The 23,813-nt window shown below is 40.5% G+C and overlaps 2 protein-coding genes across 14 annotated transcripts in view; one reads left to right on the forward strand and one right to left on the reverse strand.

Moving 5' to 3' along the window:
- CABCOCO1 (ciliary associated calcium binding coiled-coil 1) overlaps positions 1-23,813 on the reverse strand; it is a 319,312-nt gene that overhangs the window by 220,309 nt on the left and 75,190 nt on the right. Inside the window, exon 1 of one of the 8 annotated variants that reach the window (XR_008450698.1) lies at positions 18,951-18,969. The exons of the other annotated variants lie outside the window; for them this stretch is intronic. The gene's annotated coding sequence lies outside the window, so the exon portion shown is untranslated. Of the gene's footprint in view, positions 1-18,950; positions 18,970-23,813 lie in introns of those variants that run through there. 8 annotated transcript variants of the gene reach the window in all.
- RHOBTB1 (Rho related BTB domain containing 1) overlaps positions 22,164-23,813 on the forward strand; it is a 56,681-nt gene continuing 55,031 nt past the window's right edge. For 4 of the 6 annotated variants that reach the window (XM_054071695.1, XM_054071694.1, XM_054071692.1 and 1 more), the window contains exon 1: positions 22,287-22,491. The gene's annotated coding sequence lies outside the window, so the exon portion shown is untranslated. Of the gene's footprint in view, positions 22,492-23,813 lie in introns of all 6 variants that reach the window. The other 2 variants (XM_054071693.1, XM_054071696.1) reach the window with 2 other exon arrangements.

Consider the following 23,813-nt stretch of genomic DNA (forward strand, 5'->3'; position numbering starts at 1 on the left):
CCTGGTCATGATTCTTACATCTTTCCTCATCAGACTTGGATGAAGATGGTGGGTAACAATAACTTCAGTGTCTCTGTGGAGTTACCTTAAACAGTCAGTAGATCAGAGAAATACGCTTGTTCTCATCTTCCAGGAGCAGAACCTGGCAAAAGATGCCTAGGTTTTAATTGATATATTTGTTACCAAGAAATTGGACTAAGAGAAAAAGATCTGTGCCAACAGATATTTATGACATTAAAAGTATTGGTAGCCATTATAATTATACGAGTTATCATATGTTTCAAGGATTTTGAAATGTAAAATAACTTATTAGCACATGTGTGTATATGAATGAAGATGTATATATATGGAAAAAATGTTAGTTGAGCGATAATTATCCAATTCTTAAAAAACTCAGAGTTTCTGGTCAGCTTTAACTTTTGTAAACAGGACCATGGATTAGGAGAAAAGTGCATTAGATCAAGTGCTTACACAGCTCTTTAGGAGTGTGAGCTGCTTAAGCATTAGGATCGTTTGGACATTGGTCTACTTTATTAACTTCTCCAGAAGACAGTAAATTAACTTTACCAAGCAATGCACAAACCATGTCAATATTTCTGCAGATTTCACTGAATTGTCTGACTGAGGTCACTGAGTAAGCATTAAAACCAAAAATATGACAAAGGTTTATATGTTTTCTATGAAAATATGTTTATTTTTGTACATTTCTGGTTTTAATGAATTTATAAGACTTCTCAGGTGCACAGCACTGATCTGCCTGAAAAGGTTACATATTAACCTTTTCTATCACTTTTCTCCATTTTATTTTCCACTGCAGGAAGTATTCTGAAAGGGTTGCCTTTGAGATACAATGACAAGCTTTGTTCTATGGAAAAAAACAGTATAAGTAAATATAAATAGCCAGATTAAAAAAAAAAAATGTTTCATTTCATGGCAGATTTTAGGCAAGTAATATTTTCTTTAACACACCACATGTTGTCCTCTCAATTGCATATTTTTTACTACTTTGGTAGGGGAAATGTGTGTTCACCCTGCATCTGTGAATCTGTGGGATATATGACAGTGACATAAACAGTCCTTTTCTCCCTCTTGGAGCTTTGTGCTAAATAGCTTGGCCAAACCTCAGAACTGTGTTGTTGGCATTCAGATGGCACTGAAAACTACCACATTGAACTTCACTGCTGTGTTTCCTCTGGTGCTATAGAATTTCAAAGGAATCTTTTTATCATTTTGAATCCAATTGAAGTGAGACAGGGACAACTCTAAAGGTTATGTCTTGTGTTCTGTTCACAATCCTGACCTCCTTACCTCATTTCCACTATTAATAGACTTGCATTCCTTAAGACAGTAATAAATGAGGCTAATCTTGTAAAGGGAGTAGTACCTTTTAATAGCTCTACTGAAATAATGGAAGAAAACAGAGAAGCTTGCAGAACCTAAAGGAGTGGGTTGTGTGTTAAATGCTCTTCTATTTTCTCCTGCTAGAGTAGCAAGTCTAAGAAAAGATAATATAATGTTACCTCTCACAAATCATGCTTCATTTTTATACCCATATGACCACAACCGCAACAGATCTACTTTAGACACGTGGCAGATAATAAATCAGTTTAAAACTGAGAGGAATGGCTCAATATGAAAAGATATACATATATTTTCCAGTAACACTGTAGAATAAAGTTGCCCTGGATGATTAAACAAATAAAAGCCTTTCTGTACTTCTTTAAATACAAACTAATTGTAGAAAAAATGGTGTAATTCTGATTTTCTGTTACATCTTTAATTCACATGAGATTTAGTTAGTTGCATCCTCAGGAATTCCCACGGTTCATCCATAAGTGATAAAACTCAGCAACACTTTTAAATCAAATTCTTTATATTAAATCCCACAATTTCCATATCTTTTATTCACAAAGGACAAGATTTACCACAACTGACTTCTGCCATCTACAAATTCGAATCCAAAACTGCCTTGTCACTCCCTTGGTAGAAGAGACAAATACTTTGAGGGGATGAATGCCTTGTCAGGATGTCTAAGACAGGCACGCACAACCATCTTCTGAAAGAGCCAATCTCTCTCTTTTCTGACCGCACAAGAGCTAAAATAATTTGCTTAGGCTATGTACTAAATACAAGGGCCCAGTCCCATATGAGGTGCCCCAGCACAACCACTGCTGGTCCAGAGGAGCAAAGGTTTGCCTCAAGTCCTGTGTCATACCTGCCAGTCCTATTTTAGTATCTTACAAAATGTAGAGCATCTCAGATAACACTGTAGGGCATCTGAAACAGTTCTACATGTCTTCCTTTGGGCAACTGATTCCTTCTGTAGATGTCTAACTAGGAGCCACTAAAAATACATGGTAATCATTTCAACCATTTCAACCATGGGAAAAATAGTGAACTCGGTGAAGTTAAAATTTTTTCAGGATAAAGGTGTAAAGATGAGACAAAGGATAGAAAACAATGAAATTAACTTTTTTTCTATTAAGGCATAAGAAGGTTTGTTTCCCCCTACCACTTCTATGCTTAAAGCTGCCTTTCTCCCCAGCATTGCCTACTTTGGAAGCTAAGGAAAGAGCTTGGCTTGTTTCAGTCTATTTCAGTCGGGGTCAAAACAAACTTACCTTAATGCTGAGGAATATGTTTATTTTCACAGGGGTAGAACATTATTTGTGTTTGTGTTTGCATTCTTGCAGGACTTTTACTATCACTAAAAGTGGCTTCAAAAACTTTGCATTTGCAAGTCCACAAAGCTTTCATGAGGCCTGGCTCTCCATAACAACCAAAAACATGTTTACAATTACTCATAATCAGTTGAATTTACGTTAATAGATAGCACATGAGATGGCGCATTTGCCTCCGCACTTACAATTGCTTTCAATGTGTACTTTTAAAGCAGGATTTTGCAAGAATGCAGCATTTGCACACCATTAGGATCCTAAATATCTCCAATTTCTTTGCCCACTAAGATAAAGAAACCCGAATTGTATACTGTTTTATTTGAGAGCTACATGGATGTGCCGTTCCTGAATGCAGGATGCTGGGTTCAGAATAGATTTCATTCCACACTTTGGGCATACATCTTGACTGGATTGATCTGTATCTACCACATTTTAAAAGAGGTGTTAAAAACCACCATCAGTTTTCCGTATTCAGTTCACACCCCTGGTATGCTAAGAATCTTAATATCTCACACACTACCATTTACCGTAGGAGTCTGCTGGTTTTCGCTGGTATAGAGTTCATTTTCTTCATAGTGGCTAGTAGGGTATTGTGTTCTGAATTTCTGCTGGAAACAGTGTTGATAATGCAGAAATATCTCAGTTACTGCTGAGCAGTGCTTTCACAGAGTCCAGGCCATTTCTGCTCCTCACCCCACCACACCAGTGAGTAGATCGGGGGTGCACAAGATGCTGTGAGGGGACAAAGCTGACCCCAATAGACCAAAGGGATAACCCATACTATATGACATCATGCTCCGCATATAAAATCGGGGGAAGAAAAGGGAAGAGCACGAACATTCGGAATGATGGCATTTTTTTTTCCAAGTAACTGTTACATGTTACTTGCCCTGCTTTCCTGCAGATGGCTGAACACCTGCCTCCCTATGGGAAGTGGTGAACGAATTCCTTGATTTGCTTTGCTTGCATGCATGGCTTTTACTTTACCTATTAAGCTGTCTTTATCTCAACCTATGAGTTTTCCCACTTTTACCCTTTTATTCTCTCCCCAGTCCCACTAACCGGGAGTGAATGAGCAGCTGTGTGGTGCTTAGTTGCTGGATGCTGTCAAACCATGACAAAGAGTTACGAATTTTGCATTCAATCTATTCTTGTTACTACATCTGTGTTTTAATAGTCATAGAGGGAACTGCTGTATGTCATTTTATACATATAAGCCATGTAGTAACCATTTCTTCTCTGCAAAATAAAACAGGAAAGTCTGGTTTTATTCATTGCAACATGAGTGTTTGATGGCCCTGGAATTATAATCTCATTTTGAAACCACCTATTTTTCTGAAGATATATTTCTTTTCCAATATATGATTCTAATACAGTAAATCTAACACAGCAAACAGAGCAGAGATGAACCATGAGCACTTGCTTAGAAAATGTGGGGTGAGGTAGCATGAGATGATGCTGTCTTCCAAGTTTCATGGGCACTTGCCCTAGCTCAAGAATAGACAACATAAATGCAAGTATTTATCCTGAATTAGCTGGTCCTCTCTGACTCTTGGAGACATTCAACTGCAATACAAGCATTTCATATGCCTCCATATGCTCATTTTGTCAGCTTTGCACCTGATGAACTATACCAAACAGCTCCATTTGCATAGCTGAAACCCTTTAAATGTGAAGATCCAAATTTGAAAGCAACAGGACAACAAAGTCACCCATCACAGAATATGTCTGTCCTTTTAGCCAAGAACAAGGGGAGTCTTATCTGAAATGACACGTTATACATATGACACGGGAAGGAACACCACACCAGTTTAGCCCAGCTACATTTTCTTTCTAGAGTCACATCTGCCAAGATGAAATCAGAGCAGATCGGTCAGACCACAGCTGTGCTCTAGAAGCAGTGATGAGCACAGATCGAATTGACATTGGCAATACACATACGGGTTGCTATCTTGTCAGCAAATATATTCAAAGCTAGCACCAATACATCAAATACCTTCAGGCTCCATTACCCTGTCCTTTCACCCAGCTGCTGTTTACAGACAAAAGGAATCCATTCTGTTTTGCTGAGTAGATCAAAGTGTAGCAGGCTATAAATGGCCTGCAGTGCAGAAAAAAAGCATGGCATGCCATACCGCTGCCATGACGTAAGGTAATTACACACATTGACACATTGACTTTTGTACCTACTGCAATATTTTAAGCCTCTTTCTACCATGTCATCAAGTACAGAGTTCAGCCAGCAGCAGCCCAAGGCAAAATGTGCCAGTGCCAGCCAGAGGGGGCTGGGGCTACTCTAGACAGTGGCATAAAAGCTAAGGTCTGATTCAGCCCTGCTGAAGCCTCCTGGGCAAGTGCCTGAGAGTAAGGGTGTGCAGGCAAAGAAGACAACACCCAGCAGGAGGCAGAAAGAAGAAATAGCAAGTTTAAATCATAGTTCAAGGTGGAAACTTGTGGAAACTGCTCCCCTTGCTAATGGATTCTTAAAACATATTTATTGCACAAGAGGTTTTAATTACTCTCTAAAATCCTTGATTGCTGAATTTAGCCTTCTCATTCAGAGAAATACAGCCAGAGAGATTTTGTCCGTGGACTATTTCAAGTTAGTCCCTGTATCCTGTGGGATTAGCACAGTTTGAGAGGATCTTCTGTGGAAAGTGAAGTGACATTTTAGGAAATTCACAGTAGCAAATAACTTTGACCTGCAACCTGCCATCAAAGCACCATGAAGCACCTGGACTGGAGAACCTTGCCTCCACACATTATAAACTCTATAGGAGTAGTTTCACACCTTTGCCTATTTTGTAACTCTAAGCTGGCATGGTAGTCACAAATAAAGAATCATTACATTATAAAATGGAATTTTCTTCTACCTTTCTTAAGGGGATAGCACTATTTCAATGAGTGTGAACTAGTATGTACAGATCTGTCAAGCACTGCCTGGAAGGTTTTAAACCACTTTAAACTTATCTGATTTTTGGTCATGATATCAATAAATGCAGAAATAGTTTCTACCTAATGAGCTTCACATGACCACGTAGAGGTTGTTATGAACTGATCCAGACCACTACTATGTATTTCTCATGGTTCTGTATACTGTAAGGTATTTTACTATTGTACTGTAACACGCATGTTAGTTTGTAACAGCACACAGTTCACTTGCCTTCCATAAACATGGTATAACTCTTACAGTAGGACAAGAATGCCAAAAGAGTAAAAAAAAGATGCAATAAAACAAAAGATGTAATGTGATAAACACACCTCTTCGAATGAAAGAGGCATGACTGGAAGATTCATATTGCTGGAGAATATAAGGCTAAAACCAAGCAAACTGGATAGCATACGCTATGCAGAGAAGCATGGTATTGTCAGCTTATGAATAATAACATTATAGGAATGGTAACCAACATGAGCAACTTCAGTTTGAAGGTTCACTCTTTTTTTTTCCACTCATCATTATCATAATAGTTTGTGTTAGTCAAGCCAACAAGAGGAAAGAAAATTTGTTTTAAGGGAAAAAACAAATCTCACAATGAATGCTTAAGAAGATTTTAGCTTTCTGGTTTTCATCTACATACATGCCTGCCGTATAAACTGCTTTTAAAATTGACATAGCAAACAAATCTTGTCAGAGAATAATATAACACAACAGTAAGCTGTAGCAAATGATTTCCCTCAGGGATAGGTTTTGCCCTATGTCCAGAAAAGACCAAATAAAAACATATCCTTTCTAAAATAAAGTAGTTTTAAAAAATTTAGCATCCTTCCCATACTCTAAGTGTTTCTTTTTGAAGGAAGTTTTTGCTCTTCTATGCATTTATGTGCAGAATATGGCTTTCAACAAGAGCCAGTAAGAACAGAGCAACTTCACCAGTCTCCCCAGACAATGTTTCACCTGGCTGTAAAACGGCTGTATATGCAATTTAAACCTGAGAAGCCCTAGGTTTATGATTAACAATTTAATGCAAGTTACGTCACAGGAGAGGCACCTTGTGCAATCTTCTTACATAATTTACTGTACAAGGTATTTATTCCAATGTGAATTATAAGTCATCCATGAGTAAGTCCTCAAGAATTAGAGGAAGCTGTAAGCAATACACAGGGAAGCCAAACAACAATGAACGTTTGTTACTTGTTAATAACTTCGTATTAACATTTCAGTTTTGGGTTTCCAACTGTTAATTGTAATCATCAGAAGCCTACAGACTGATGTAATCTTTCATATTCCCAAGATGCAGAATGGGCTTCTCAGCCAAAATTTTTTTTAACTGCTGTCTTTGTTAGTGTTTGCCACAGAAAACTACCACACTAGACTCTTACCTTTTCTTTTTTTTTCCACTCAGCCAGGACTACTTTTATCTTTCACGTATAAGGTTGATAATGCATTTGAATGATTGATGATTTCATTGAAATTAGTATTTTGCGGTAACATTCATACTGTAGCTACTTCCTAAGTGCACCAGCAACAGCCTCCATTCCATGTATTTAGTGTGGGGGAATAGTATAAACAGAGGTAGAGAAAAGAAAACCAAAATTTCCTAAGTGCAGCAGTTGTGTCAGAGGCTTTCAGGGGGCCCTTTGAATGGAAGATTGTGATGAACCGAGGGAGAATGAACCATGCTTGCGGCCTACGATAACAAGACACAAATATTTGCCATCAGAAATAAACCCAGTAAGTGTACCATTCAGTAAATACAGGCATCACTAACACAAGTGCAAGGATTTATTATTCACTTCATTTGAAATATATGCAAAATTCTCAAATCCCACTTTTCCACTCACAAGCCTGTTAATTTTTTTTTTTGTTTTTAGTTTTTGAAAACTCTTTGAATTATAAGCCTGGTGGGAATAGGAACTTCCTTTACTTAGCTGTGCATACAGAAGTTGATTTATACATAATAATATCAGCAATGCATTTTATGCCTAGAACATACTATGTATTAAACATTACAGCACAGCAGAGAAAGGACATCTTTCCATTTAAAAGCTGCAGGCAAACTCCAAGTATTACTGTAGTTTCTCAACAGAAGCAAGAAAAGACAAAGGTTTTTTTTGGGGCTGTCATGCCCTCTTCATCCATAAAGTGCTTAATTCAAGCATGTCTTTTCATACCAAATTTATCATACCCCAGGGATTCCCTTAGCATCAGGAATTCTGGCTCAATAAAGCAATCAAACGGAATGGAAGAACTGGGTCACCGATCAATTTGTTCTCTGGGATGCTCAAAGCATCCTTACGCCTGCTGAATTTGACTATGTGAGTGATCTTTTTTGCAAAGAGGATATTCTCAGAGAGCACGGAGCTGCCGGAATAGCTTCTTTCACCATCTCCTCCAATGGGCCCCTTTTGCGGCAAGAGGCACTAATAGGAGAAGGCAATGTGCATTCTCTGCAGGTATAGATGCCAAGGGCCAAGGCTGTTTTCACGTGTGCTAGTGACCAGCTGGAAACTGGGATGGCTTCAGCTCTGCAGCCAGAGTGGAGCTTTCTACCAGCCACAACCAGGCTTTGGACTACTCTTTGGCGATGCTTGTGCAAGCTGCCAAATAACCGGTTCTCCTTTATATTCAGTTGATATATATCATAGTAGATGGGATTGTCAGGCACGATTTATGGCACACCTGCACAGCCAGATAGACATCTGCACATGAAAAGCAAGGCATGGCTTCTGTTTTTTTCCAGGAAGCAACTGATTCTTTGTGTGTAGGTCTATTTTTCCTTTACATAATTTCTTTAAAAGAAAGAAATTATGGTTTTAAGTTGCCATCTGCAGCTACACACTATATTTCACAAAACCCAAATTCCGATCTGATAATTTAGCTCAATTTTCCACTACCTGTTCACTGACCTGCATCTTTCTACATCATTTCCCTTAAAGGCTTAATGTAGTTGTCATCTTATGATATGTCTATTGCTACATAGCAGCGTAGGTAGTGGAACCACAAACGAATACAGCAGGATATTCCATAAAGACACGCATAGAACATGTACAAATACAAAGACTGACAGATCTGAGCATATAGGATAACCCTAAGGATCACAACCAGGAACTGGTGATTGTGTCGTTATTAAGGGATCACTCAGCCAGGCTTTGTGGTGGAGGAAAATTATATGACCACATTTTGTGTTCTTTCAAATGGACTGTTCACTATGGCAGTGATAGAAGTTGGTCATCTTAAGTTTTAACGGAATTAGATGCAAGACCTGCGTCTCAAGGAAAGTATAAGCTGTCTTACTCTTAATCTGACATTCATGTTCCAAATGGATCCCAAAGACCATAGTTTATTGGAGTAGGACTGTATTTCACTCATTCTTCTCCTGGGCTCAAAGTAATTTCCTATTTTACATAAAATTGATCTCCGTGAGTCTGAAGGATTATACTTTACTTTCAGTAATTAAGCAAGTGAGGAGCTAGGTAAGGCTACTAAAGATACAAGGAACGTGTTCTATATATTTCCAGTGCATCTAAAATTTTTAATTACCTTTATCCAGATCAATAAAGCTGAGAAGAAAATTAGGTTGATAAGAGATCCCTACAGCCGCAAGTGTTTTCTAAACTATTATTGCAAGAGTTCCTTCCCTCGTTATTCTGAAGTAGGTTCTTTCCTGTTAACATTATTTCTGCCCAGGACCATGAAGTACAAAATATGTAAGTAAGGAAATGACTTGCTATTTTACAGAGTACCAATTGGGGGAAAAGGGATTTGGAATGTAATTTAAAGTTTATGGAGTCAAACTGCCATGTTCATTCTTGATTCATGAGGTTTGGCCAACATGGGTTTGTATTTTAATATGGAATAGAGCAATAACAACAACTCTGTCTGAGAGAGATTTAAGACATAACCAGAAATTCATGATAAAGAAATTCCCCATGGTGCAATGTACTGTCAACTGGGATGCGTAAAGATAATAGAGAGGATTCTGAAGAGTAGCTTAATTTTGGCATGTCAAATTTGAGGCACCTTGAAAAGCCTGAGTTGTCAAAGGACAGGTGTTCCACACTTTTCAGAAAGAATGTAGTATGAGTGCCACTAAAAGCAAGGATTCAGTAAATCTTGGGAAAAGTGCTTCATTCCGGTAATAAAGATTGTTTATGTTAAGGTCAAATGTCCCTTTTTCCATTTTGCTTTAGGCCTTTGAAAACCCTGCCAGCATCTGCAGAACATACGTGTTTTAATGATTGTACAGGAGGAGGCAGCTGTAGAGAAAGTGATGGCTATGAAAGCCTAAATTAATTTCTATGTAAGATACACTTACTAGTGGCTGGAAGCTTCTGTAGTTAGAGGAAACTCTTCCCTTTGCTGTGTCCATTGGAGTAGACAGAACTTTTCATAAAGGTGCCTTAGAATCATGATATAGCAACAACTATAGCAGATGTCACTAGATCAATACAGAGGATTCTTTTATTTTCCTAGCTAGTTTATATCTGCTTTCTGCTGTGCTGCACCCAGTTATTGTGTGCAACTAAATAAAAAAATGTAATCAAAGACCTCCCTCTGTGATGGTACATGGTGCTAAAAACATATATGGTTTATTGGAGGGTGGGGAGGGACAGAGCAGTCTGAGCGGTGCAAGCCACCTTTAATGTCTTTCTAAGATCAAACTGTATTTACATTGCCCCAGCATTTGGTGTGGAATGACCTTGGAGCCTGACTCCTATCAGTAATTGTCTGTCATTTGTGAAGGCAAAAATACTCAGGTAGCTGCACTGCCTGCTGTAGCAAGCTAGAAAGCAAAGCAGAACACAGGCCATCCTTCACTCTTAACAGGATAATGTACCAGATTATACATTCCTTTGTTATGTGCCTTTCTTTTCGTATCTCTTACTCCTTGTACAGAACTGCAGAACTGCTTAGGAATGCACTGCTATCCACAGCTGCCTCATTACCTCTGTGTCCCACCTCTCCCCCAATTCTAAATCACTCTTGGAATCCCTCCAAAGGTCTATGGAGACACGAAGTTTCATGTCACATGCCCCCTCTATTAACTCCTTCCACTACCTTCTCTCCCTCAGAAAGAGTATTTTTTAAAAAAAAAAACGTTAGTTATACAAAACTACTTGGTCCACTCTTTTCTACCATGCTGTTTTTAATGTGTAACTGCCCAGTTGGACAAACATTATATATCCCAGGTGTCCAAAAGAAAGAATTTATAGGTAGGTATCTTCCATATAAGGACATGATGCGCAATTCTTGTCCCCTAATAACAGACATCCCTTTATCATATGAAATAGCCTAGATATTCCAGACCTTGAATACCACTAATTAATATCACTAAGTCTAAGACAGCAGAAATTGGCTTTCACTTCTATACCTTGGATGTACAAAACTACAAAAAGGGATATTGCTTTACAATTTTACATGAAAGGCAGACAGAAAGAACATACATTAGGTGAAGCCCAGTTACTTCGGGAAAACCAATGCTCCAGCACCACAAGAAAGCCTTGATAATGAGCCAGCAAATGTGGGTTTTGGATGAACTTGTAACTGGAATTGCACTTGATTGAGTGCTTCTCAGGAACATCGTACACAGTATAAACAAAAAAGATTTCCAATTGTAACTGCAAGAATATGAACTTTGTGTAAACGATGAAGTAGCATTTCACTGACTGAAACAGGAACTGAAAAAAGAATTCAAAGAGATTCTCTGCCTCTCAGCTTAAGATTTAAACTAATTTCTTTTAACCTCCATACAGTGACACCTGTGTGGATATCATGACTAGAACTGGCCCATTAAAATCTGAGCTCCGTGCCGAAAAGAATCACTATCCAAACATTGGGTATCTTGCGTATTTAGGAACATCAAAACCTTTGACACATTTTGGCATGTTATTGCAGACAAAGGACCAGATTTTCTTTCTTGTTAAACTCTCTTGCTTTGCTATGCAAGTACAAAATGCATAAAGCAACTATATCTGGCCCTTCTTTGGCCATGCAAGGGAATGATCACTATTTTACAGGACAGGCTAACATCCCAGCTCTGCCCATCTGCCTGCCACCTCAGTAAGAGAGCGAACAGAGGGATTCTGCATTCCAGCCTTTGCCCTTACCCTCCTGAACACTTGGGCAAGCACTCAACATATCCTCATACCCGCTGGCACCCAGCTGCAGCTAAGAATCAAAGCCCAGGTCATTTTTTTTCTAATGCAACATTGGAAGACACATTTAAGGACCTTCCCTTCACCTTTCTCCTTCCTCTTCTTCTCCCCATGACTGACAACTCTTTTTACTGAGTATGGTATCACTGGCGTTGATTGCACAAGACTCACATGAATGCCAGTCAAAAAGTTTAACCTTCCATTCACCCACACACTCTGAGACACATGATCTTCTTCAAACAGTCACTCTATGATTTGGAGGTAGGGAAGAAGTGAACAATGAGGCAGCAAAGTAAGTACAAGACTTAAAAAGAACTGAACTGAAATGTTCCATGTATGCAGCTGTTGTTAAACAGCAAAGTCCTTATTTATGAAACACCTTATTTTGCCTTTAACCCACAGCGACTTTATCACACCTCATTTGTAAAGTCTGGACTTGAATTCTTACAAACTCAATGTATTTCATTTATTTGTATTGGTAAATCTTTCCTTAAGGACGCTCTCCCACTAGATCTGTTAGGGCTGAGACAATTGCCTGTAGTCGTACACCAACATAAATAAAGGCTCTAAGAATAGACCACTTATTTCCACCAAACGTGGACTGGAGATCAGCACCACACAAACTCAGGAAGCTATGCTGCCCCACAACTAAAAGCAGTGTAACTACATTGGCCCAAAACAGGACATGAACTAATGGCAGTTTGAGCCTATGGCAATACTCTTATTGATGCCTAATCTATTTGGCAGGCTGCTGCTGTATTAATCTAGGAGACAAAAGAGAAAAAAGGGACTTTAACTCAGAAGCTCCAATCTGTTACACAGCAGAGAAGAAACATGCAGCATATTTTACAGAAAACTAGGCTGGTAAGAAAAGAACACCTTAAAAACCACTACTCTTATGGCATGACATTGTATTTATATGCACACTCAGCCAGTCCCATTCTAATACCTAGTGAATTTTGGCCAACAAATACCCTAACTGTGGGGAAAATTTTGGTCATGGTCCAGACACTATTAGGTCCCCAGAAGATCCAAACGTGAAATTGGATCTTCCTCAGTTCTACTACTCGCAGAATTTTTTAATTCAAGAGAGAGACATAGACTAGACAAGGTGCTCTGGCAGATCCACAAAAGTGCTCATTTACTTCCTTTTCTAGTAGTCTTCTAGTTGCAAGAATGGCAGCTCTTTCCCCAGGCATGTGGTATAGCATCTGCTGAAAACATTGAGTTAATCAAATATAATCATTCTAGACAAAAAATCTCCCATGCTACAGAATTTCTCAGATTGTCACCAATTTGTGCCATGTGATTTTTCCAGTTTCATTGCCTCATTTTGCCAATAAAAAGTAGCTTTGACTCCATATTAGTCTCACTATCCAGTTATTAGTGCTCTTTGCTTTCAATTCCCAGCAGGATCAATTATCAATTAATAATTAACAAGAGTGCTTGAAAGCCAGAAATACAGCCTAAGAATGAACATGTTTTCAGATGAATGCATGTGCTTTATTAATCAATTTTACAGTGGCCGATCACATACTCCTCCTTGGTTCTCTTTCTAATGGCCCAGATTAATACCAAAATACAAACACCCCTGCCAAACAATTCAGAAAGCCAATCATATCACTGAGGTTACAGGTTTTTTTTAACTTCAGAGATCACTTGGGAAATGAAAAAGTCATATATTTTCCACAAACGACTCCAAATAAAAACAAAAAAAACCTGGCTTTTAACAATGGATTTTGTTAAGATTTTCCACTGTATTTTCTGTTCTTTGGAGCCACAACCTGTAACAGTAAGTTAAGTGATAGAACAGATGACAGGATAGATTGCCTTGATATCTTTCAAAGAGTCAAAAAGATTTAGGGTGGAAAGGAAGGAAACTTTCTATAGTCAGAAGTACTGACACTGATTTCCTATCTACGACTGACTTGCTAGATTAGGTCCTTGTAATAGATTTGCTACTGGTAACGGGGACTATGATCTGCTGAAGACAAGAGTAGTCTTAAAATAAGATCCTGCAGTAGTGCTCCTTTTCTGTACTAGGTAAGGAAAGTGCATGTCACTGCACAGCTGTATGTTCAAATCCCTTTTGATAGAACTGATCTTGATGCACTCTTGGCTCTGCTAGTGATCACCGTATCAGAGTTGCCAAGCCTTCAGTCGTGAAACTGGAAGTATGACTGTTTATTAAAGATTCACTGACAGCCTTAAACCCCCTCTGCCCTTGTGTCTCAGAAGTTTTATTCAGGAAAATTGGGAATAACTGAGGTTTATGCAGATAACTTGTAGCACCTTCTCTTAGCAACTCCCTGCTATCTAATCTGGTAGAACTCCTCTTTTAGATTATTTTGCTGTTTCAGAATTTGTGGCCAGATTTAATTCTTCAGTTTCTCCTGCATGTTCTATATATTAGCTTGTGGTTTTGTGTACAGTCCCAACTGAACGAAATGGTGCATACCATGTGTGTCAAGAGACACAAGCATCAATTGATCCTTTTTAGTGCTAGTGGATTGTGTTAACCCTAACCACTGACATGTGCCAGGGTGTATGTAGTGAGTCACATCATAAACGTTGTTCTGCATTTTCAGAACATGGAAATACTGCCAAATTTTTTTTCAGAGGTTGTCAAGAAGTTTTCAAAACTCAGCTTGGTGAGACATCAGGAAATATTTCTAAACCATGCATGTCAGTTGCTTGGAGGTCTACTGGACAAGGGACAGAGAAATTAAAGGTGTTGTTCTTCATAATAGACAATAATCAAAGGCATGCAAATATTTCAGAAATTTATCACTAAACTTAAAGTATCCTTAAAAGAAATGCAAAGTATTTCATAGATTCTGAACTATGTAGAAATACAAACATAACAGTCAAACATTCCATGATTGATTAATATACATTTTAGGCATGTCATTGACAAAAAAAGTATTATTAATATTTATAAGTGCAATGACTGAAACAAAATACAAGTACTTTTGAACATCTATATTAACTCTTCACAAACTGTTGAAAATTTACTTCAGTGCACTTGTTTGAGAGCTGGTAGTTAAATAACAACAACAACATTTTCTACACCAACTGGTCTGTACCTTCCTCAGATTTCAGGTTATCTGTATTTTCCTGGAATATTTCAAATTGTGATTCTTCAAACACTCTGTTGTTTCCTGGAAGTTCTAGTAGAGTAGGAATCAATACTTACAAACAGTGGTGGAACTTTGACAGTGATTGACCTCGTCAAGGACAACGGAATGATTTATGAGGTTAGTGTCACACATACTCAGTCTGAAAAGAGTTAAGTACTTGGTAACAAAATGCGGGAGGTTGCAAAGACTTTCAATCTGTACTAAAAATGTCTTCATGATTTTCCTTTTTTAATCTAGAAGTACAGTATGCGACGTCTATAGAAGCTAGTTACGTATTCATAAAACAATCTTTCCATGGGTATCAAGACACATAGACCTCCAGCCCAAGCGAAGCTGTTTGCAGATGAAATACTAATTTGGCATTATTTACTTAATTATTTCCATTAAAATGTAAATCTGAAAATCTGGAAGTAATTTTTTCAGTTTTCCCTTCCTTTTTCTCCATATTTTCAAATTTTCTTATATTTTAATAGGTTCATTTACATATATCTGGCATCTTTTCAACATGTCTCCTGTTAGAAAACACACAGAAAAAATCCTAAAGCTTTCTCATGCAGTATACCACAATCTTCAAATATAGAGGTAATATAAGAATCATAACCTTCCTTCTTGATCCTCCTTTGCTTTCTAGCTCCATAAACAATTGAAATCCAGACCATTTGGAGCCATTCACCTGATCCAATATCTTGCTAGAATGAAGAGGTCAAAAGCTGAATCTAGACACAAGGACTGTTTACTGAAATTGCTGTTGCAGCAGGCATTTCTTATTTACAGCAAGACAACTCTAGTCTCCACTGGTCATAGCCTAGTGATACAAGAGTACACTGCAAGGTGATTTTTCATCCAAATGCAGCTGTTAAGAGTCATATAAGCTAGCGGCAAATTAGGGATTCCAAACTGCACATGCAGCAAAGATTGCCTACTTGACACTGAGTTCCTCTGCCTTCTCAGAATCGGCGTCATGCAGAGTTGGCTTTGTTTTTTGAGGAACTTCAATACTCACAGTCCATGGCAGAAGGAAGTACACAAACCTGAAGTTTGGGTTTAGGTCTTTTTAAAAGCAAAAGCTTTCGTTGAAAAACTTTATACGAACAGCTACATTTTATTTTAGCTGATAAATGGGAGACAGAACAAAGAACTGAAAGAACAAAGAAGTGAAAACAGTAAGCAGATTAAACAGCATGAAGAAATACTATTTATACTTAAATTTCCTTTTATGAATTGTAGCCTATTGCTAGGTCTCGAAAAGGATGTTTACGGGAGGTTAAAACACTCAGTAACTGAACATAATTAGAATAAGATATTGTATCAGCTTGAGTACTATCAAAATTGTCAATGTGGCCATTTCAGATATGTTTGTACCCATTTTTGCATGCACATCACAATCTGAGGTATCAGAATGCACTATTTTTCCTGTAATTATATATATTGGCTTGTTTTGGCCAAAGTCCTTTGGTACTGTGAGCGTTATTTGTGAGGATAGAAACAAAGTCATATTTCATATCTTTAATAGCTAGTTCTAGCTTATGACCAGGATAAATGGGGGGTGAAAGAGAAGAAGCGTGGCAGCTCCAGTATGCGCTCCACATGTCTTTTATAGCAACCAACACACAAACTGACATATACAGTCACTACAAAAATTATGCTTATGTGACAGCGACGCTTATGAGAGACTCCCACACATACTACACAGAATTCAGTCCTAGATGGCGAGGGCTGGAGGTAGTGTGGTCACTCTCATCTTCCTCACTGTTCCCAGACTTCAAGATTAGGAGTGAAGGCACACAAAATAATTTGGCATTTGAATTGTGCTAAACTTAGGAAATGCAATAAAATCGTATCTTTTTCTTGGAAACTGAGGGTCACTAGAAGAATTCGTACCAAAAAACCCAAGCAATTTGATTAAATACAGTGTAAGTTTTTGGCTAAGCAGCATTTAATTCACAATGGGTCTGCTCTCCATTACTTACCTCTGATCACTTATGCTTTACCAAGCAGACTAAAACTGTGCTATTCTAGTTTGGTAGCATTTCACATTCACTGCATGGTGAAAGGTTACGATGAAAGGTTGCAGAGAACTAAGTCCAGGCGGTATCACAGGCCTTGCCTTGTTATACTGAGGATTTGCTAGGAATGCAGCTACATTGGTGCAAATCCTCTCTATTGGCAGAGTAAATAATCACACACGCTATGCATTGTTGCAGTTCACTTGGTTTCAAGCAAGGATTAAATTCTGCAACCCAGACTAGGCAGAAGATGACTTAGAGGGACACAATCCTTCTACCAAATGTTGTGGGAGCACACAGTCCCACACAAACGGAGGGACTTAGGCCCTTCTCTGGCACCACAGTAAATCCAGCCCTGAGCTCTGTAGTTGCAATGTAGAAAAGGATGGGAATTTTTGGTCAGTTCTTGCTCTGTCTCAGTTTTACATCTGAACACAAAGATGGATAAGCTTCAAAAGAGTTTAACACTTTAGGTTACTTTCTGATCCTTTTTTTCCTGGATCAATTTTGTTTAATTACAAAGTCATATAAGCTTTCCTTGCTGAATTTTCAGCTTTCCAAAAGACTAGTTGGGTGTGGCTAAATTTATTCACTATGTTTAATGAAACTGTGGAAATTAAAGAGGGAAAAGGTTTCTCTTCTCTCCTCCTTCCACATCACTGTTGTTCTTTCCAGTGTTCCTTAGAATGTATTCTTCACAGGTTTGTCCAACCCGATTTTAAGTTTTTATTTTATTTAAAACAAAGGAGCTGCATAAGGACTCCTTTTCGAGTGATGCTGGATAAACAGCAACTGTCAAAGCAGAGTTAACAAAAGGAGGTGCCACCTCAGCAATTCTGCTGTCATTTCACTCCTGCTATTTCTGAGCCTCAAAGCAACAGGAGATTCGGGTGTGTTTGCCAAAATTAGGAATGAATTCCCTCTGCATGACTTTTGTACGTTAGAGATTCAGCATTTCCACAACCTAACTAGCATTTCCACTCAGGCTAAAATATTTCACTACTACAACAATCTGCCACTGAAATCCTTGCTGTCTCACGTAGTTTCCAAGACAGTATCTTTACCCAAACACACCTTTACCAGTCTTACGTAGAAGATTTATCTAATACGAACACAACATGATTCACAGCGGTGATTGCTTCAGTGTTTAGAACACTATGCTTATAGCAGTCAATAAAGATGATGCAAACCTTCAGCAAAAGGTTATAGCATGTCTTCTGACATTTTATTCAGCTGCTTCTCTGCTCACAACTCCCACTGAAAATGTATAGTTTTTTAAGAGTGGGCTTCCCAAACCCTTGTGGGAAAGAACTAAAGCAATAATAAGGCCTTCTAAGAAAGGCTCGAAAGCCTTCAGTAGCTAAATCACTTTGATTCTGATGTCTCTTGGGATGAAGATGCAGCCTGAAGGCCAGTACAATCTTTTCTGCACAGAGATGTGGAGAAAGGAAGATCCATCTGCCCTAGCACCAAATGATAGAGAATAGAAATGCAAGCCAGAGCTGTCCATGGCATGTTGCTCCAAAACTGTGAGACACGATGCTTCCAGGCACTGTTTGAGAATAAGTGTTACGGCTTTCAGAAAGTTCAGGCAGCCTGGATCCATCCTATGTGCTTACTGGGTGCTGAAGAGGACAAATGCATGAACCATCACAGAAAAGATTTTGTATCATTTCACTGCAGAAAAAAGAACCTCTCCCAAATCTATTATTCTTTAAGAACTCAGATGTATAATGGAAGACATGAGTCATCTGGAGCTACTACAGCCAGAGAAACCTAACCACAGTTCATCTACAATGGTGCAGCAATGAAAAGACTCACAACCATAAACATTGTTGTCACCACAGTATTTTCTATGAATGGGGAGCAATGTAATCACAGTCCTGACATCATGACTGACATCAGTCTGTCTTGTGACTAGGTTCAAGAGATACTGTCATAAACGTTACACAACTGTCAGCCAACAATTATTTTTAACAGCAAATATAATAAAATATTTTGGCATCCATTTCTGGAAGCTTAGAACTTACACAGCTTCTCCTCATCTGCTCCATGTGCACTCCAAAAGACAATATCACACTCTCCATCTTTGTTTATAGCTTCAACACCTGCAATTTTGCACAAAAAGAAGCTGCATCTTAAAAGCATACATGAATTTGTTTCCAAAATCAGTGAAGACAATAAATGAACGTTGCTGAAAACAGAGCGAGTGTGCTGTAAGGACTACCAGCTTTCCATATTACCGCCTAACTAGTATAAGGCTGAAACAGCCGAATCATACTTTAAAAACAAGATGGCTTACTAAATACTTGCTTTTCCTGAATAAAACATGTAGTCTTAGTATCCAAGGCATAGTTTTAATGTAGCAAAAAAACTGGTCTTAGACCCAGTAACCACAGGGCAGTGAAGAAACAGGAAATCTTGCCTTTGCTGATAAGTGAATGGACTGTCTTCAGCCTAGCGAAGCTTCCTCCCTGGTAGCACTGAGAACTGTCAGTCAGGAACTGTTCACACAACCTAAACTCATTTTGACATGCTAAAGGAAATACATGAAATAGAAGTCATTCAGTGTTCATAAACACAGCCAATTTGAAGCAAGCTCTATAACCTGTTGCGTGGGTTGACTTCTATCTCACATGGGTTTACTTAGGGGAGGAAAAATGTTAACCAATATGAGGTTTGAGGCCATCTTCGGAACAGACACAGATGATAACCTTGTGAGCTCAGCTGTCTGCTCCAATCACTTTGCAAATGATAGTGTGTTTCAAGCACAGGTTACAGGAATTTAGACAGTTCCTACTAATTGAAATTGCACAACAATACACTCCTGCACGCAAATGTTGTTGAAGCACCATGGGGTTTTTTCATTGGGGCTCTAAACAGGAGTTCCCAGAACTCTGAATAAATCCTTCACAAACAAAATAATCCTTCCATTCCTAGGAAGTAACTACGGCCCAGAAATCTTTCTTTGCCCTTGAATACCACACATGCAACAAAGGTCATTCTCTGCCAGGACTTATTCAAAACCTTAAAATTTAGCCACGCTGTTAACATCTTTTCTTTTTGTTCCCTTAATGAGAGGCTCACAACACCAGGCATCATTTATTTTTAAGGCCGAGCCCCTGGAATCTTGTGGTTATCCTCCCCCATTTTTTTACAAAGCTAAAGCACATGGTATGCCAGTGTTTGACAGCGCTCTGAAGCAATAATACACGCACTGAAGGCAGTCTATCCACGGCAGCACAGAGTTGCACACAGGATAATTCACCCTGCTGCACAGTTCAGCCCATCGATATGGCACATGTTGATAGAGCATGGACGTATACAGCAGTATTGACACAGTATATTGCAGGTAAATTTCAGGTTTTCATGATTCCACAGGAAAGCATCTAAAATAAAAGTCATCCAAAGGAGAAAGCAAATTCAATGAATCTCACTTTTGTTCTGGTTTTCATGATCCGGGGGCTAAATTCATTAGTTCTAAACAGAATGATGCCTGAACTCTGCGTTGAAATGGGAGAGCGTTTTGACAGCAAGCCCATCCCACCTCTACCTGCAACACTGCCCGCTTCTGCTGTCTTTAGGCCCTGTATCGCTTTTTCTGTAGCCAGGAGGAGCTGTGCTGTCAGAAACCCTCCACAACCAACATTAAATGTCACAGTGACATGAAGCGCTGGAAAATGCAGAAAAGTCGAGTTCTTGGCCTCCGCAGTCCTCCCAGTTCCTCCCGGACCCAAAACCAGAAAGCCTCAGAGAAGAAAATCAAGTACAAGATGCCAGGTAAGCAGAATATTCCTTTAATGTCAGCCTACCAGGTCATTCCCCAAGCTTCACCTCAGCATTTCAGCAGCGTCTCTACAGCTCTTTTGAGCACCGTACGCACTGGATTCTTTATGACTTCCCCCTATTGTTCTCTTTAAAGAGTTCCGTGAGCGCATTATTGATACAGAGGTCAAACGCCCCGAGAGCAGCATAAATGGGAAGCATCCTGGGAGGAAACCAGGAATGAGAGCTGAGAAGCCACTATCCAGCATAAAAATTCTTGTGGGGAAACCAAGGTGAACTCAGCAGCCTGAAGTGTTGAATACAGCAGCATAAATGCTCAACGCAATGCAGACACCCGGATATCACAATGGGATCCAACATCCCACCACGTGCGTGCTCACGGGGGCCCCCGCCAGTTACCCAAAGAGGGGGACGGGGACCTTGCCGGGATGCGTGAGTGTGGCTCGGTCCCCTCCCAGGGCCCTCACACCTGCAGAGCGCAGCGCTGCACCGCACACCACCATACCACACTGCATCGCACAGCACAGCCCTGCACCTCTCAGCACCGCACCGCATAGCACAGAATCGCACAGCACCGCATCACGGAGCACCGCAACAGCACCACAGAGCACCGCACTGCACAGCGCTACACAGCACAGAATTGCACAGCACTGCACAGTGCAGCATCTCAGAGCACTGCACAGCACCGCACCACAGAGCACTGCAACAGCACCGCGCAGCACAGCACCTCTCAGCACCGCACTGGGCAGCACCACACTGCACAGCACTACACAGCCCAGCCCAGCACCACAGAGCACTGCACCAGCACCGCACTGCATCGCACAGCACTGCACAGCACAGAATTGTGCAGCACCACACAGCGCAGCACCACAGGGCACCGCACAGCACTGCACAGCACCACATCGTGCATCACAGCACTGCACTGCACAGCATCACACAGCACCGAATCGCACTGCACAGCACCGCACTGCACTGCACAGCGTCACACAGCACAGAATCACACTGCAACAGCACCGCACCACACAGCATCACACAGCACAGAATCGCACTGCAACAGCACCGCACCACACAGCATCACACAGCACAGAATCACACTGCAACAGCACCGCACCACAGAGCATCACACAGCACAGAATCGCACTGCACAGCACCACACCACACAGCATCACACAGCACACAATCACACTGCACACAATCACACTGCACACAATCACACTGCACACAATCACACTGCACAGCACTGCACCTCACTGCACCACACTGTGCAGCATCACACAGCACAGAATAGCACTGCACAGCACCGCACAGCAGAGTCGCACAGCACGGCACAGCGCAGCCCCGTACCGCGCAGCCCCATACCACGCAGCCCAGCACCGCACAGCACCGCACCACAGAGCACTGCACTGCACCTCTCAGCACTGCACCTCTCAGCACCGCCCAGCACCGCACCGCCCAGCGCAGCACCACGAAGCGCAGCGCAGCACAGCACCCCCCTGCCCGCCTGGCTCCGCCCCGGGGCGGTCCGAGCCGGGCACAGCGCTGCGGGCGGCGGCTGCCGGCACTCCCTGCCCGTCCCCGGCGGGTCCCGCTCAGGTGAGACGGGCGGCCCCGGTCCGGCGGGGCGGTGGCAGCGCGGCCGGGCGAGCGGGAGCCGCGGCAGGAGGCGCTGCGGCAGGAGGCGCTGGCGGCCGAGCGCGGCGGGGCTCGGGGCGGCGCTGCCCCCGCTCCCCTCCCAGCACCTGCCCGGCCCGTGCCCGGCAGAGCCGGTGAACCGAGCCCTCCCCGGTAAGGCTGGAAGCGCTGGCGGCTCCCGGGTGCGGGCGGATGGGCTATTAAATACCGTTAGACTTAACTATTTCTGCCGCTAGATTTATCATTTCTGTGGTTGAACGCTGGGCTATTTATTGCTGCGCCCGGTACGACCTTTACTTGTTCGTGCAGGGTGCTCCTTATTTATTGTATTTATTCTGGCTACCCCCTCTTTTTGAAATCTCAGTGGGCTAAATAAAATCTCTTTGTTTTTTCTGGGTGTTGGTCTGGCACATTTGCCATCAAAATTAAACTTTCTTCGTTCATAGATTCTTTCTGAATGCGCTTTGTTTGAAAAGCAATTTACTGAATTAACGTACCGTGCACAAAGATAACCTGAGTTGACGTACTAGCAAAGTAACATCTATCGCATGAGCAAAAATGGAATATTCCTGCCCTTAGGTTCCTTTTTAATTTTACGTTATTAATGAGTCTCTGCATTATATGAGTGAAATTTGCAATCAGTACAGATTGCAAATGCATGTAGAGAACCAAATACAAGAGAAACTGGTTATGAGGAAGGATATGTCTCTAAGAAGACCAGGAGGAGGATGAAGTTAGAGAGTCCCTTCTGTTCCTCACAGTTGTTGAGGACCTCTAGGGGAGAAGCAGTGGGCTGTGCCCTGCCCGGTGGTTTTGCTGCTCTCAGAAAAGAGGAATAAGAAAAGAACAAAACTTCCCTACTTGGGGAGCAGAGAAAATTAGAACTTTAGTACATACGCTTCTGCTTAGCACCTGTTTAACTGAGTTGTTGGGGGTACTTCTAAGGTAGGGTTAATGGCGATGATATCCTGCCTTCTTGTAGAACCTAATTGAAACTTCTCACCAAATGCCATGGTTTGTACTTAGCTAAATTGAAGTATTTATATCACATGTCTTCAGTTACTTTGTCTATGTAATCAATACAGAAAAAACTTCCTTTAACTCTAAGGGAGACCCCAGAAAAAGCACACTTGTCTAAACTGAATTTGGAAGGGCAAAACCACTTGCATTTACTATGGATTCTGGAACATTAAAGGTTTGAAAATATGTTGAGAGGAAATGTTGGTTTAGGTATCAATGTAAAATTTCTACTGTCTGTTCAACCATGTAATGTACAGTAAGTGAGGTGTGTTGTAGTAAACATTACAACAGTGAACTAAGGTTCTACTCTTTTTTTTTTACTGGAGCTTTTAAAGGCAAAATTTTGAAGTAATATTATGTTAAATGAAGCAGAAAAGTCATGCTTATAAGCAGTTACTTTTCTTCCACATAATCCCTCAGAGTTTGTTGAAGAGATTTTGGGCAGATTACTGAAA

This window comes from Cuculus canorus, chromosome 7 (genome assembly GCF_017976375.1).
Source record: "Cuculus canorus isolate bCucCan1 chromosome 7, bCucCan1.pri, whole genome shotgun sequence".
Lineage (NCBI taxonomy): Eukaryota > Metazoa > Chordata > Aves > Cuculiformes > Cuculidae > Cuculus > Cuculus canorus.